Source organism: Pongo pygmaeus, chromosome 16 (assembly GCF_028885625.2).
Source record: "Pongo pygmaeus isolate AG05252 chromosome 16, NHGRI_mPonPyg2-v2.0_pri, whole genome shotgun sequence".
Taxonomy (NCBI): Eukaryota; Metazoa; Chordata; class Mammalia; order Primates; family Hominidae; genus Pongo; species Pongo pygmaeus.
The window spans coordinates 30,192,724-30,207,621 of record NC_072389.2 but is presented as its reverse complement, the minus strand read 5'-3'; the positions used below and the strand labels follow the sequence as shown (position 1 = coordinate 30,207,621).

At 35.9% G+C, this 14,898-nt stretch overlaps 4 non-coding genes and 1 pseudogene across 4 annotated transcripts; all 5 read left to right on the top strand.

The window, feature by feature from the left end:
- Positions 1-84: 84 nt before the first annotated feature.
- Positions 85-165, top strand: LOC129014852 (small nucleolar RNA SNORD115). The gene has a single exon (XR_008494383.1). It is a non-coding gene; the product is annotated as a small nucleolar RNA SNORD115 (small nucleolar RNA).
- A 2,003-nt stretch (positions 166-2,168) lies between these two features.
- LOC129014857 (small nucleolar RNA SNORD115) lies at positions 2,169-2,248 on the top strand. The gene has a single exon (XR_008494386.1). It is a non-coding gene; the product is annotated as a small nucleolar RNA SNORD115 (small nucleolar RNA).
- A 1,801-nt stretch (positions 2,249-4,049) lies between these two features.
- Positions 4,050-4,134, top strand: LOC129014858 (small nucleolar RNA SNORD115). The gene has a single exon (XR_008494387.1). It is a non-coding gene; the product is annotated as a small nucleolar RNA SNORD115 (small nucleolar RNA).
- Positions 4,135-5,355: 1,221 nt separating this feature from the next.
- On the top strand, positions 5,356-5,431 carry LOC129014851 (small nucleolar RNA SNORD115; annotated as a pseudogene).
- Positions 5,432-13,895: 8,464 nt separating this feature from the next.
- LOC129014938 (small nucleolar RNA SNORD109A) lies at positions 13,896-13,962 on the top strand. Its single transcript, XR_008494455.1, has one exon. It is a non-coding gene; the product is annotated as a small nucleolar RNA SNORD109A (small nucleolar RNA).
- The last annotated feature ends 936 nt before the right edge of the window (positions 13,963-14,898 follow it).

The window sequence follows — 14,898 nt, the reverse complement described above, 5'->3', positions numbered from 1 at the left end:
CATTAATCTATCTCTGATAAGCATGCTAATATCTATGATTCTGCCTTTGTGGGGAGATGACTCCATAGATTAACCCCCTGGCTTGGGTCAATATTGAGATGTTATATTGTCTTCGACAGGGAAGATGACATAAAAATTATGTTCAATAGGATTATGTGGAGACTTAACATAAGTGACAAACCTGAGACAAGAAGTTAGAAATCCTTGTTTCTTTTAGGTGAATAATTTTGGAGCTTGAGAAAACGACACCGTTGTGGCGAACTTGCTTTGCCAAACCCTGTGTATGCATTTCTGGGTAAACAACACATTTTCATCTTTTAAGCATTGTTTCCATTATTTGTAATTCCTAGTAGTATGAGACATTTGGGACTCATTCCTTTTCTTCTTCTCTCATTGTATCTTTCATTGTATCTTTCAGTGCTGCAAGAGATGCATCATCCCATTAATGAAAGCAGAGTGACTGCCTTCGTCACACATACATTCAAAATAGACCACTGGGCTAGTGATGATTCTCTCTTAAGGCTATTATGTTTACTCATTTAAAAAATCTGAATCTCAGTGTAGATTTTCTTCTCAGTGAGTGACTGACCTATCTGATATGATGCTATGACAAAATCTTTACTTTTTACCTGAATTTGATGGGATTGAAAGTTGAGAACATATTAATTTATTTTCTGTTTCACTTGATTAATAATGCCCAATCTAACATGCAATGTTCACTTGGGTACATATTTACAACTACATCAAATTTTTTCTTATTTTACCTTAAAAGTGTTAAGATATTGTAATGTTATGGCCAGTTTACTCACTGGTAAACTTTTCATAACAGAAATATCATGCCAGTGGACACAAATATGTAACATCAGTAATTTGCTTTGCTCATGAAACAGAGAACTGAATAAGTTGATGGGTAAACTAGTGTATGAATTATAAACCCCAAATATCATGTGACTTCATCATTTTCAGTATAATGAAAATACAGGCTGTGAATGCTTCCAGTTGGTCCTGAAAGGGCCTTTGAGGTGAGTAGGTTCACCAAAGCGGCGACATATGTGTCCCAGTGTGCATTCTACTCCTCAGTAAGTGACTTGACATTCTTTATGGCTTCCTCATGATTAAAACAAGTCTTTTTATTGAAATTTTACTGAAATAATGATGAGACAATGTAATATTCTTTTCATCTACATATAAGAGTAGACATAAATTCACCTCTACCTATTTTTTTTTTTTTTTTTTGAGACGGAGTCTCGCTCTGTTGCCCAGGCTAGAGTACAGTGGCGTGATCTCGGCTCATTGCAACCTCTGCCTCCCGGGTTCAAGCGATTCTCCTGCCTCAGCCTCCTGAGTAGCTGGGATTACAGGCACGTGCTACCATTCCTGGCTAATTTTTTTGTAATTTTAGTAAAGACGTGGTTTTACCATGTTGGTCAGGCTGTTCTTGAACTCCTGACCTTGTGATCTGCCCACCTCCGCCTCCCAAAGTGCTGGGATTACAGGCTTAAGCCCCCATGCCTGGCCTTCACCTCTACCTATTATAATATTTTCATGTTATTCCATTTTGTGATGTTTGTGGGTCATTTGATGAGGGTTCACAATATGAAAACTAGGCATTTTGGCCAAGATGCGTGTAAATGAATACAACTCCATGTGCCCTGATAACTGATTTCTAGATCCTGAGATTCAAGTGTCTTCCAGAGTGTCTGTATTTTATGAAAGTTCATATACAGTAAACCATGCCAATTGTTACTGATACAGCTTCCTTGAATATATAAAGCGATGATTAATGGGATGTTTTGTTTCTGCATAAGACCACTGAATTGCTTCTCCAAAGACAAGTGACCTGTATGATTTGTCCTTATTATATTTTGTGAACCAGTGTACTCAAACCTTTATAATAGGTCATTTTTTTAGTATTGTCAATATTGTTCAATTAACAAAAACCATGCATGACTCATATACACAGGTGAGATGTAGTTCTCCCTTTGACATTTGCTCTACATCTGCCCCTTATATGATGATATGGAAGAAGAGCACTCTTTGGCCTGTTGCAACTGGGACAGTTGACAGCACCCAGGTGTCCTGTAATGGAAATGCTCTTGACACCAATGCATCCTAGCATCAGAGCTTCAGGAAGCCTTCTCACATGTGCATGGGGAGTACCATGTCTTTCATCAATAATGAAACCTTCTAATGTCTTGGTGAGAAATAATGCCTTAAAATTACACTCAATAGGATTATGCTGAGGTTCAGCCGGCCTAGATGAAAATGCCGGAACAGATAACAGTGACTTCTTATTTCCCTTCAAGGGGAATTTTATTTTGAACTTGAAATAACAAAATCTTTATGGGTAACTTGTTTGCCCAACTGTATCAGTGCACCTATAAATGAACAAAAAATTCTCAGCCTATGAGCTTTGTTTCAGTGATCTGTAATTTCTAGTAGTATGATATATTCAGGTCTCATTCTTTGGCTTTTTCTCTTATTGTGTGTTTCAGTAAGACATGCTGCCAAGAGATGTGCCATTCTGTTATAAAAGATCAGTGGCTTCCTTTACCGACGTGTATATTCTATCTAGAACATTGAGCTATGGAAGACTCCCACTTAAGGGAATTAGTTTTACACCTTCAGGTAATCTGAATTTCATTATGAGTTTTGCTTTATGATATAATCCTCATGACAAAATCTTTACTTTTTATCTGAACTTCATACAATTTAATATTGAAGATTTTTTAAATTCACTGTTACCTAGTCCAATATTTAATATACATTTGGCTGTAGATACATGACTAGACAAAATTTTTTTATATTATTATTGTGGGGCTCTAACAGTGTTTCACTGTTTTGAGTTACTGATGAACTTTCTGTAACTGTGAGACCATGGTAATGGAAGAGACCCTGGTAACGGAGAGGAGAATGTGAGAATCAGTATGTACTTTGCCTATGAAACTTAAACATTTAGTAATTTGATCACCAAATTGATACCCAAATTTCAGTTCCTATCATGTGTAAACCAAAAGGTACCTGAGATTTAGAAGTTTATTTAGAAGTGGATTTTGCCAAGGTTAAGGACATGCTCAGAAGAAATAAACCCAAAATCACAGAAACCATCTGGGGTCTATATCTTTCTCCAAAGATGATTTTGAGGGCTTCAGTGTTTAAAGGGGAAAAGCGGGCTGGAGGGAAAAAGGGAGGGTATGATAATCCGTATGTTCCAAGACAAAAGGAACAGGTAGGGGTATAGTCAATAATGTATTCATCTCACGCTCAGTAAATCAGCACTTTACATAAGATAACGTGAACATAGAGAAGCTACCTGTGGAGATCTTTAACCTTTAATCTGCAGCTATCTGCTTAAGATCAAAAGGAAATTCTTGCATGACTCAGCTTTCAGCTTATTTTTTTTTTCTTTCGGCATTGTAAATTGGGGTCCCAAGTTTTTATTTTCCTTTCACGCATGTGACCCCACTATTTTAGAATAATGAAAGCACATGTTAGAAATGGTGACACTTATTCCTAATATGGACTTTGAAATGACTGGGTTCACAAATTTAGAATCATGGGTCTCACTGTAGGTTTTCATTTTCAATGAGTGACTGGCCTACTTGATGGAATTCTTTCAAAAAATGTTCACTTTTTACTGAAATTATGTTAAAATAATGTTGGAATATGTTCAGTCATGTTTACCATCTCTATAGTATGACATATGATAATATCGCAGATTACTCAGTGTCAAAAGCCTGGCATATCTTGTCCTTATGATGTTGATGAGTCAATGGTCTAGAGCCTTAGTAATATGTCTTTTTGTGGTAGTATGGACAATATCTGTCCACTAAGAAATAGCCTGTGTAAGCCATATACACAGGAAAAATTTATGTCTGATTTTGAACTGCAGTCCCGTTCCTATGCCTGTAGATAAAGACTGCTGAGAAGAGCAACCTCTGGTGTTGCCACAGAGGCAAGTGCTACCACACAGGCATGCTGCAGTGAATTTAACTGATCCTCTGTCCCTGCAACCGTTGTTTAAGGATGCTATTCTGGTAAGGGTTTACAAGACAATGTAAATATTGTATAAAGAGTATCTTCAGGAGACGTAATAATGTAAAAATCATGCTCAATAGGATTAAGCTGAGGCTCAAAATAGTGCCAATCCTTGCAAGAAGGTATGAGAAGTCATTAGATTTGGAGGGTATGGGTTATTCCATTTCGAGCTTGGTAGGAAGAAACCCTTTGGGGAATCTTACATCATTTGCCTCTATCTACTTCTAAAGGAACTTTTAAAATTCTTTTATCTTGTCTTTATTCTTAATACTCATACATTATTAGAGAGAATATCTTAGTTTATTCTTTCCTCATGGTGTGCTTCAGAATGTTCATCCAGCAAGAGGTGTGTCATTACACGGATTATATATATGAGTTCTGTCTTTCGTAATTAAAAAATTCGAAGTGGACAATTTGAATATTAAACATTGGCCTTCAAAATGATTACATTTACCTTTTCATACAAAATTAGTGAGCAATGATCTATTCTTTCCAATGAGTGACTGATCTAATGGGGTCCTCATTAAAACTTTTTTTTTTTTTTGCCTGAATGTATTTTGATTTAAAGATGTGACATTTAGTAATTCATTGCAATCAACTCTTTAGTGATTGCACAAATAGACAATCCTTTTCTATTATTTTATTTTTTGGGTTGCTGTGTATGGTGTTATGATGTTTGTGGATCATTGAGGCACTACTCACAACTGAAAGACTTTGGCAATTTTAGGGAATGGCTTGAGATTCAGCTATAGGTTACCCTTGATTGAAACTGAATACAATACAGGTAGTCTGAAATCTCATTTCCTTATCCTGAGTCTCACTCAGGTGTCATTAGATTCATTATAAAGAAATGCATACACTATGTATGATGCCAGTTGTTACTGATATGAAGACGATAGGAAGCTTTTATTTCTGCAGGGAAATAATCCCTTACCAGGTCGTCAAAAGACATGATACCTATGTGCTTGGCCCTTACTGTACACAGGGAATCAATGGTCTACCACAGCTTAAGTAACGGGTCATATTTGGAGTATCACACATCTCAGTCTTGTAGAAATTAGGAACAGCAATTAGGAGTCATGCACATATAAGAGATGTAATCCCACCCTTTGACTATAGCCTACTCTTGTCTTTTACAGAAAAGACTGTGGAGGAAGAAAACCCTTTACCCTGTTGTTCAGGGAGAAACTGACACCACTCAACTGCCTGGCACTGAAAATGTGGCATCCAGTCCACTTTACCACCAGTGTTTAAGGAAACCATCTCTGGTAAGCATATTTGATCTAAGTGTACATATGCATATGAGTGCCATGGCCTGGGTCAATGATGAGATGTTACCTTGAAGAGAAATGATGATGTAAAAATTAAGCTCAGTTGGATTACACTGAGGCCCAGCCTAGGTAACAATTGTGAGACAAGAAGTTGGATTTCTTAGTTTCCTTCCATTGGGGATTTTATTTTGGGATTCTGGCAATGGAATCTTTCTGTGAAACTTGTTTTGCACACTTCTATCTATGTGCTTCTAAGTAAACTATAAATTCTGATTCTTTAAGTGCTATTTAAGTTTCCTACAATTCCTAATTTTCTTGGATATTTGGCACTAAGACCCTTACTCTTTTTCTCTCATTGGATGATTTAGTAAGTCCTACTGGCACTATTCTATTGAGTGGAGGTGAGAGGCTGCCTTTGCTGACTGAAAAATTCCAAATAGATAATTGAACTAGTGAAGACTGAGCTCTATAATAATTAGATTTATTCATTCAGACAACGTGAATATCATGATAGGGTTTTCTTCTCAATGATTGACTGACACATGTGATGCAATCCTCATGAGAAAATCCTTACTTTTTCCCTACGATTGATTGTTTTCAGGGTTGAGAAATATGATACATTGGAATTTTGCTCAATGCACTACAGTTATTGTGGTCTAAATATACAGACAAAATTTTCTGTAATGTTAGTATAATATTTTAACAGTGCTAGGATATGTTTGATCATTGATGAATCTTTATGACTGAAGGGTCCTTGCAATTGGGGTAAAAATGTGAGTTTCAATAATATGTGTTTGCCCATGAAATTTGAAATTAGATAAATTGATGAGCAATCTGGTGCCTGACTTTTCTTTCCCAAGTACGTTTGGCTTCGTTTTCATTATGATGAAAGTGTGTGCTGTGAATAATGCCAATGGTAAATAAGACCTTTATGGACACTTATATGAATGACAATCAGGGCCATTCCTTCAGGCCACATGATTATCATTATGCATTCTTCTTCTCAATGAGTGACTAGCATACTTGACAGGATCTACAAGAGGGAAACTTTATTTTTTACTAAAATTGTATTGATATAATGTTGACAAGTTTTGTGATTATTGGTATCATCTCTAAGATGTGATGCTCATTTGGTCTAAATATAGAAGTTAACATATTAACTTCTAATTTATATATGTCAGGTTGCTATGTTTTTACAATGTTTGTGGTTTATTGATGATGACTCACAACATAAAGACTATGGCATTATGGCTACATGTTCTAATTCTGATATATACATATCCCATCATTCATTAAATTAAATACAATTATAAGTAGTATGATGTCTGTTTTCTAAAATCTGAGTTTCACTTGGCTCCAGTATGATCATTATATGATGGAGTGCAAGCAACATGTTAATGCCAATTGTTATTGATATGGCTTCCTTGAATATGTAAACAAGACTGATCAATTGAAGGTCTTATTTCTGCATTAAACTACCTGAGATATTCTCCAAATTCAAGAGACCTGTATAGTTAGTCTTTATTCTGTTTGATGAATAAATGGCCTATAGCCTATCTAAGGGATCACTTTTTCCAGTACTAATCATATCTCTTCATTAAGAAATAGCATGCATAAGCCATACATACAGGAAGTAATATCTGTCATCTTGATCTACGGTCTTCTCCTCCTCCCCTTAGATAAGGATGATTGAGGAAAAGTACTCTTTGGCTTGTTGACACCAGCACAGCTGACACACCCAGATATCTGTTTGGTCTCCTGTGAACTCTCAACCAGAATTTAAGGATGCCACTCTGGTAGGTATTTTCAGACAAAGTGAATATATGATTGTGGAGTTCCATGGCTTGTTTCAACAATAAGACCTTATATTGTCTTGAGGACATGAGATGACATGAAAACTAGACTGGCTGGCCCTTATCTTTTCTGGGGTATTCTAGTTTGAGCTTAAGATAAAGAAATATATTTAGGATATAGTTTCTCTCACCTGTTTCTATTAGCTTCTAGAAGACCACTTGTCAATTCTTTCCTCCTGATTTAGTGGAAAACATTTTGGCAGTTCCTCAAAAAGTTAAAGATAAAATTACCATATAACCCAACAATTCTGCTCCAAAGTACATACTCAAAAGAATTGAATACAAATGTTCAAATGAATACATGTATGTGAATGTTCATAGCAGCACTATTCACTGGCTGGAGTTCCAGACCAGCCTGGCCAATGTGGCAAGACCCTGTCTCTACTAAAAATAGAAAAATTAGCTGGGCATGGTTGCTCACACTTGTAATCCCAGCTACTCAGGAGGCTGAGGCACAAGAATAACTTGAACCCAGGAGGCAGAGGCTGCAGTGAGCTGAGATCACACCACTGCACTCCAGCATGGGTGACAAAGTGAGATTCTGTCTCAAAAAAAAAAAAAAGTAAAGGAAGGTATGATGACAATGTCACACAAAATAGTGAATACCAATAAAAAGATAGAAATTATTAAAAAGAACCAAATGAAAATTCTGGAGTTGAAAAGTACAATAACTAAAATTTAAAAATTTATTAGAAGGGCTCAATAGTAGATTTGAACTGGCAGAAGAAACAAGAAGTAAACGTGAAGATAGAATAGAGATTATGTTCAAAAGAACAGAAAGCATAAAGAATAAAGAAAAACAAAGAGAGTCTCAGAGAATGTGGAACATCATTAAGCATACAAGCATACACATATGGGAGTACCAGACAGGCAGGGGAGATACAAAGGATCAGAAAAAAATATTCGAAGAAATAATGGCTGAAAACTTCCCATATTTGTGGAAAACAATAACCTACATATCCAGGAAGCTCAATGAATTCCAATGAATAAATGCAAAGATTGACAAATGGAAACATCACAGTAAGATTTCTGAAAGTCAAAAACAAGAAGAAAGTCTTAAAAGCAGTGTGAGAAAAATGATTTGTTACTTAAAAGGGAACCCCAGGAAGATTAACAGCTGACTTCAGCAGAAGCAATGGAGGCCAGAAGCAAAGGGATAACATATTAAAAATGCTCAAAGAAAAAAGAACCTGTCGTCTAAGAATTCTGTACCTGCCAAAGCTGTCTTTCAAAAATGAAAGCAAAATAAAGACTTCCTCAATTAAAAAAAAAAAAGTTGGAGAATCTACTGCTCTCAAAACCCCCTTAAAAGAGTTCTCTAAATACTTAAAGAAGTTATTCAAGCTGAAAGCAAGTGAGCCTAGGTAGTTATTCAAATCAACATAAAGAAGCAAAATGCTTGTAAAGGTAATTATATAAATATAAAAGACAGTAGAAATGTAATTTTTCTCTTAAGTGATTTTAAAATAAATTCTATAAAATAATATGTATATAATGTATTTTGGGGTCTATAACATATAAAAATGTAATATATTTGCCAAAGAAGATAGGTGGATGCAAAGCAATACAGGACTAAGGAAATGACTACAGATGGTAGATTAATATTTATTATAATGTCTTTCCTGGCTTATAGCATCAATAAATGTAATATATATAATAATACCACCAAAGATGGCAAAAAGGGAATAGAGCTATATAGGTGTAACATTTCTGTATAAGACTGAAATTAAGCTAGTGTAAATTAGAAACTTATCTGGGTGAGTTAAGAAATATGCAGTAAACCCTAGAGCAACCACTGAAAAAATTCAAAACATATAGTGAAAAAAATTATTAAGGAAGTTTAAATGCTACATTATAAAATAATTACTTAATGAAAAAGAAAGAAGTAAAGAGGAATAGAGGAACAAAAACACATGAGACACAGAGGAGAAGAAGAAGAATGACATAATAAACTCAACTATATCAATAATAAAATTACATGTGAATAGAGTAAATATGTAAATTAAAAGGCAGAGATTCCCAGGCTGGATAAAATCTCCAGGTTTAGTATCCCTTTGCCCCAAATAAAATCCAGCTTTTTTTTCTGTGATGTATTTGATCACTGTGCTGGTTTACAAAAGATTTCTAACCTTTCTAAAATCTTTAAAATCAATGGCGAAGTGTTCTATCTCATTTCACCCATATCAGAGACTCAAATCCTGAAAAATACCAAGTTGACCTGCCCATTCTTGAGTTCTACTGAATGGTGTGTTCCCAGATCACTATGGATATTGCTGTTTACTTGACCAATTACTTTTAGTCAAGATTTGAACAATGCTTTTGATTCACACAGCGTGAGACCTAGACTTCCCTCATATTGAAATAGGGGCATTAGCATCCTGGATTCCTGCACCGGCTTTTGAACCTTATGTTTTCTGCACCCCAAGAAGGCATGTTATCTGGACATTGTCCTCTCTGTGATGGGGAAGAACAGTTTTTTCAACAAATGTTGCTAGAACAACTGGATATCTGGATACAAAAGACACTGCATTTATGTTACCAGTTTTCTGTGTCAGTCCATTTTGTTCTGATGTAACAGAATACTGCAGACTGGGTATTTGTAATGAGTGGAAATTTCTTGGCTCACATTTCTGGAGGCTGGAAAGATCAAGGGGCTGGCATATGACGAGGGCCTTCTCGCTGTGTCATCCTATGGTAGAAGGGCAAAGAGAGGGTATGGATGGGACAAATGTCTTCTTTTATAGGAACCCAACCCTGAAATAACAGCATTAATCCATTGATGAGGGCAGAGCTCTCACAGCCTAATCACCTTTTTTTTTTTTTTTATTTTTATTTTTGAGACGGAGTCTCACTCTTTTGCCCAGGCCAGAGTGTAGTGGTGCTATCTCGGCTCACTGCAAGTTCCGCCTCCCGGGTTCACGCCATTCTCCTCCCTCAGCCTCCTGAGTAGCTGGGACTATAGGCGCCCACCACGGCGCCCGGCTAATTTTTTTTATTTTTAGTAGAGACGGGGTTTCACCATGTTAGCCAGGATGGTCTCGATCTCCTGACCTCGCGATCCGCCCGCCTTGGCCTCCCAAAGCGCTGGGATCACAGGTGTGAGCCACCGCGCCCGGCCGCCTAATCACCTTTTAAATGTTGCTTTATTAAACACTGTTGCATTGAGGGTTACGTTTCCAACACAGGCTTTTGAAATGAAATGAAAAATTTGACCATTCCCAATTATAGTTTGAAATTTCAATGCTCCTTTCTTAGTACGTGATTGAACATGGATAAGATAATCAGTAACGGTGGATGTAAGAACACTATTAACCAACTTGACTCCACTGTCATATGTAGAACACAACACCCAACAATAGCAGAATGCACATTATGTTCAAGTGCTCATAAAGCATTATTTTGTATATATGTGTTTTCTCCCTTTTTTGATAAAGTTAGCTAGTAGAGTGCCTATGTAGTTAATATTTTTTAAAAACCACAGGCTTCTCAATTATTAATTACTGCTATGGTTTTTAAAATATTATCTTCATTAATTTCTGCTTTGATCCTTATTCCTTTCTTTCTTGTACTTTATTTTTGCTCTTTTTTAGTGTTTTAAGATGAAAATTGAATTGTTTCATTCATCTACCTTTTCACTTTTAAAAATAACAAAAACATTTAGTGCAATGAATTTTCCTCTAGAACTGCCTTTAAATGCATATTACAGATTCTCATATGTTGTATATTTTAAAATAATATGTAAATATATATTTGCATAGAAAAACGTATTTACATATTTAAACATATGTATTTTCTGTTTATATTTTTCCTTTTACTCAGGAGTTAAGAGGATATTTTTAAAATTTCTTGGTGAAAGAGCCTTTGTGTTATTGTTAGTAAAGTCTATTTTTTTGCACTGTGATCAGATAGTGCAGTTTTTAATATTTCTTGAGTTACTAATTTTTCTCTCCAACCTAATATATAATCAGTTTTTTGTGACTATGCCATGGGCACTTAAGAACAATACATATCTTCTATTATCTGTCAAGTTGAATATGTAGCCATAAAATCTACCTTATTTTTATGTTGCTATTTTTGCCCACTTGATCTGTCTTTTTCTGATAATGGTGTATTATAGTTTTCTATTATGGGATCATCTACGTCTTGTCTCCTTACATCTCATACATCTCATGTAGTTTTTTATTCATAAAGGTGGTTATTATGTTATTTGGTATATAAGTCTCCATAAGGGTCAAATCTTCATGTGTATTATATCTTTTAGCATAAAAAACGTGGCCTTCTTTGTCTTGGTTAACATGGTGGGACTTGAATACATTGTGTGATATAAGAATCACTACTCTTGCATGCGATTGGCATGAAAAAGAAAAAAAGATTACTCCTATCTCTTTTTGTTTTCATGTGCCTGATATACTTTCGCCCATCCCTTTATTTTCAGTCTTTTAGAATCCGTTTGTTTTAGATGCATCTCTCATAGAAAACATATTATGTTTTATTTTGTGAGCCTGCTGAAAACATTTTTCTTCTAGTAGGTGTGTGGAGTCCACTCACATGTGTGTGTGTGTGTAGCTATGACTGATATTTATTGTGTTTGTATTTTCTTTATATTTGCTACGCTCTTTTGTCACGGTGTAGTCTTTGCTTGCCTATTTATTTATTCATACTTAGGAGAGTTTTTGTTTCTGTTGGAGTGTTTACTTTTGTACCTCTCTTAATTCTGTTAGTTATATGTTTTCCTAGTTTATCTTTTACTTCTGATTTATCAGTTTGGGGTATGTTCTTCAACACTCCCCTATTGCTCATGCAACATGCTTTTGGTTTTCCTCCTCCTGTGTTTAGTTGTCTTATTTCTACTTTGTCACAATATAGTGACATTGTATGCTAGTCTTCTACCCTGGATAGGGAATATACACACCTGTCAGGTGGAAGGAGTATCATGTTGTATGCTGCTGTCAAATAGATCCTAACATACTTTAATAATCTTTTAAATGATATAATCCAAGTTCACAGTTAACTCCTGACTTTTTATTTCTATCATATTCAGTAGATATATCAGCATTGGCAGCCATCCCACTGCAATATCACTTCACATTTTGCTTAGACCAAAGGGTTCTGAGGAGCTTCTGGAGCTGTCATGAAAGCCAGTTTCACTAAAGTCAAGTCAGACATCCGCCTGTGCTGTTTTCTGCTATAAGCTGAATGCAGGAGATACACTGTTAGGAGCATCAGTGTGGTGTGAGGAATGTTTACTTATTGGTAGTAGACTTGTCTGGATCAAGGATAAGCACAAGTATCTGAGATGCTGAGGTGTGGCTGAATGCATGGCCATCTGTTCTATTGCAACAGGATAAATAACACATTCAGAGCAGGCCCGACTGGTGAACTCCTCAATTATCTCACAATACCACTATCATGTGTCTTTCATTTTTTACATCACAGTGTATTTTCATAAAATCTTTATTGGTAGACCACAACTTTAGCATTTCCCATTCAAGATACAACTATTGTGTCACTTGGATAGCTTGGTAGAGAGGAAATTGGCTATTTTCAGAGTAAAGAATTCAAGGAGGAAATAAATTTATAAATGAAATGACAAAGGTGATGAGATCAAGCAATGCTGATGTTTGTAGCAAGGACTAGAGGTCTGAGATGCCTGTATTATAAGAAATTATAATGGAACCAATCTTGTGCTGTATTTTTTATTAATTTGGAGCATTCTCTGATCTGATGTATTTTCTATGTGATATTTTGCTGCAGGTTAAAAGCTGAAACAACTTCAAGGAAACTTCAGGGAAAAGAGGTGAGCAGCCACTTTGGTACTTTTGAAATTCTTTGTGTGTTCTGTGGGCAGCGATGTCAGAACGTCAAAGACTGTGAGTTCATTATTTCAGAGGCTTAAAGGAGATTATTCTTTTGGTAGATATATTTCCCCATGGGTGTGCCTACCTTGTTCAAGGATTCCTTATTATTGTTTCTTCTCTTTGTTTAAATCTCTTTTTGAAATGACGTAAACAACTGTGGCGAATCATTGACATATTTCCTTTTTTCACTGTTCATGTTGGGTGAAAATAATCTTGTAGTGAAATTCACATGTTCTAAATATTGTTTTTTTAAATCTTTATCTGGCACATTCATAACATAGATATTTCTATACATATTATACTGTAATCATACCATATATTATTCTGTTACCCCACTTACTCCTTAAACTTTTAGTTGATTAAAGAGTTTTTATAAAGTTCCCCAATAGATTTTTTTTTTTTGAGACATAGTCTTACTCTGTTGCCCAGGCTGGAGTGCAGTGGCGTGATTTTGGCTCACTGTGACCTCCCCATCCTGGGTTCAAGCAATTCTCCTGCCTCAGCCTCCCGAGTAGCTGGGATTACAGGTGCCTACCACCACGCCCAGCTAATTTTTGTATTTTCAGTAGTGACAGGGTTTCACCATCTTGGCCAGGCTGGTCTTGAACTCCTGACTTCGTGATCCACCTGCCTTGGCCTCTCAAAGTGCTGGGATTACAGGCTTGAGCCACCGCACCCAGCCAGATTTTAATCTAATTTTATTAGAACAATTCAGTCATATGTTTTTTCATGCTATGTATATGAGAGTTCCATTATTCAGATACTAAACAAATGTCTACTGTACATTTACCGTTCTCACTGATGATGCATTAGATAACCATGCACAAAATAAGCCTGGCTGGGGAAATGCTTATTTGTTGGGAGGGTGCATGTTTGGATCGATGATGAGAATAATTGTCTGAGGATGCTGAGGGACTCATTCCAGATGTCAATCTGAGGTCCAGATGTGCGGCCCTCCAGTAGGACAAATAAGACTCTCAGAGCCTGGCTCTATTTGGGAATCCCTCAGTGACAACATAGTACCCCTGTGAGCATGCCTTTTCTATCTGTCCAAAGAGGGCAGTAGCATCCTGTCTTATGAGTCAGTATGCAGTTTAGTATGCTTAGTGACCCAAGACTTGCTTTAATTGTAGATAGATACTTTTATATATAGGAAATATTTCTTAAATAACAAATGAAAAACTTTAGAAGATTGAATTAAGGGTCAAGCAACTGTGATATGTCTGAAAATCTCATTAGTGTTGTGCTGAAAGAAGGAAATATGGCATGCCTCTATTAAATAATGACAGTGGAACCAAGTTTAGTGCTTCGTTATTTTTACTGTGGAGTATTCTCTAAGATTATTTTTGCTTTTTTTCTTTCATGTTTTGCTGAGATAGAAGGCCTGGAATCTGATCCTCCACTTCAGAGAACAGGGGTGAGTAGCTAAACCATTATCTTTTGAAATTCATATGTCATGTGCTCTTTGCTAGGTCTTTAGGTCATTTTGTACATCTTTTCAGAAGCTTATTGGAGGACATTTTCATGATATGTCCTTCTCCTCATTGAGACCCTTACCATGTCACCTACACTATTGAATCCTTATCATTTCTCTTTTAACTCTCTTCTGCTTTTATGGAAAAATGTAGAATTTAAGAGAATTTTTGGCAATTTCATATTGGATCAAAATGTATTGTAGTGAAATCCAGGTGTGCCAAAATATTAACAGATTTTCCTCATCTGTTTAATTATTAGGGTTTCAGAATAGAGACTCCATGGTTCATAATATCTTTGTGGTCATACTACATTTCTGCTTCTAATTTAATTATTAAATATTGACTTGAATTAGTCTTTTTCTCATTGTTGCAACAAGGTAAGTTATATAGGAAATTTTCTTCT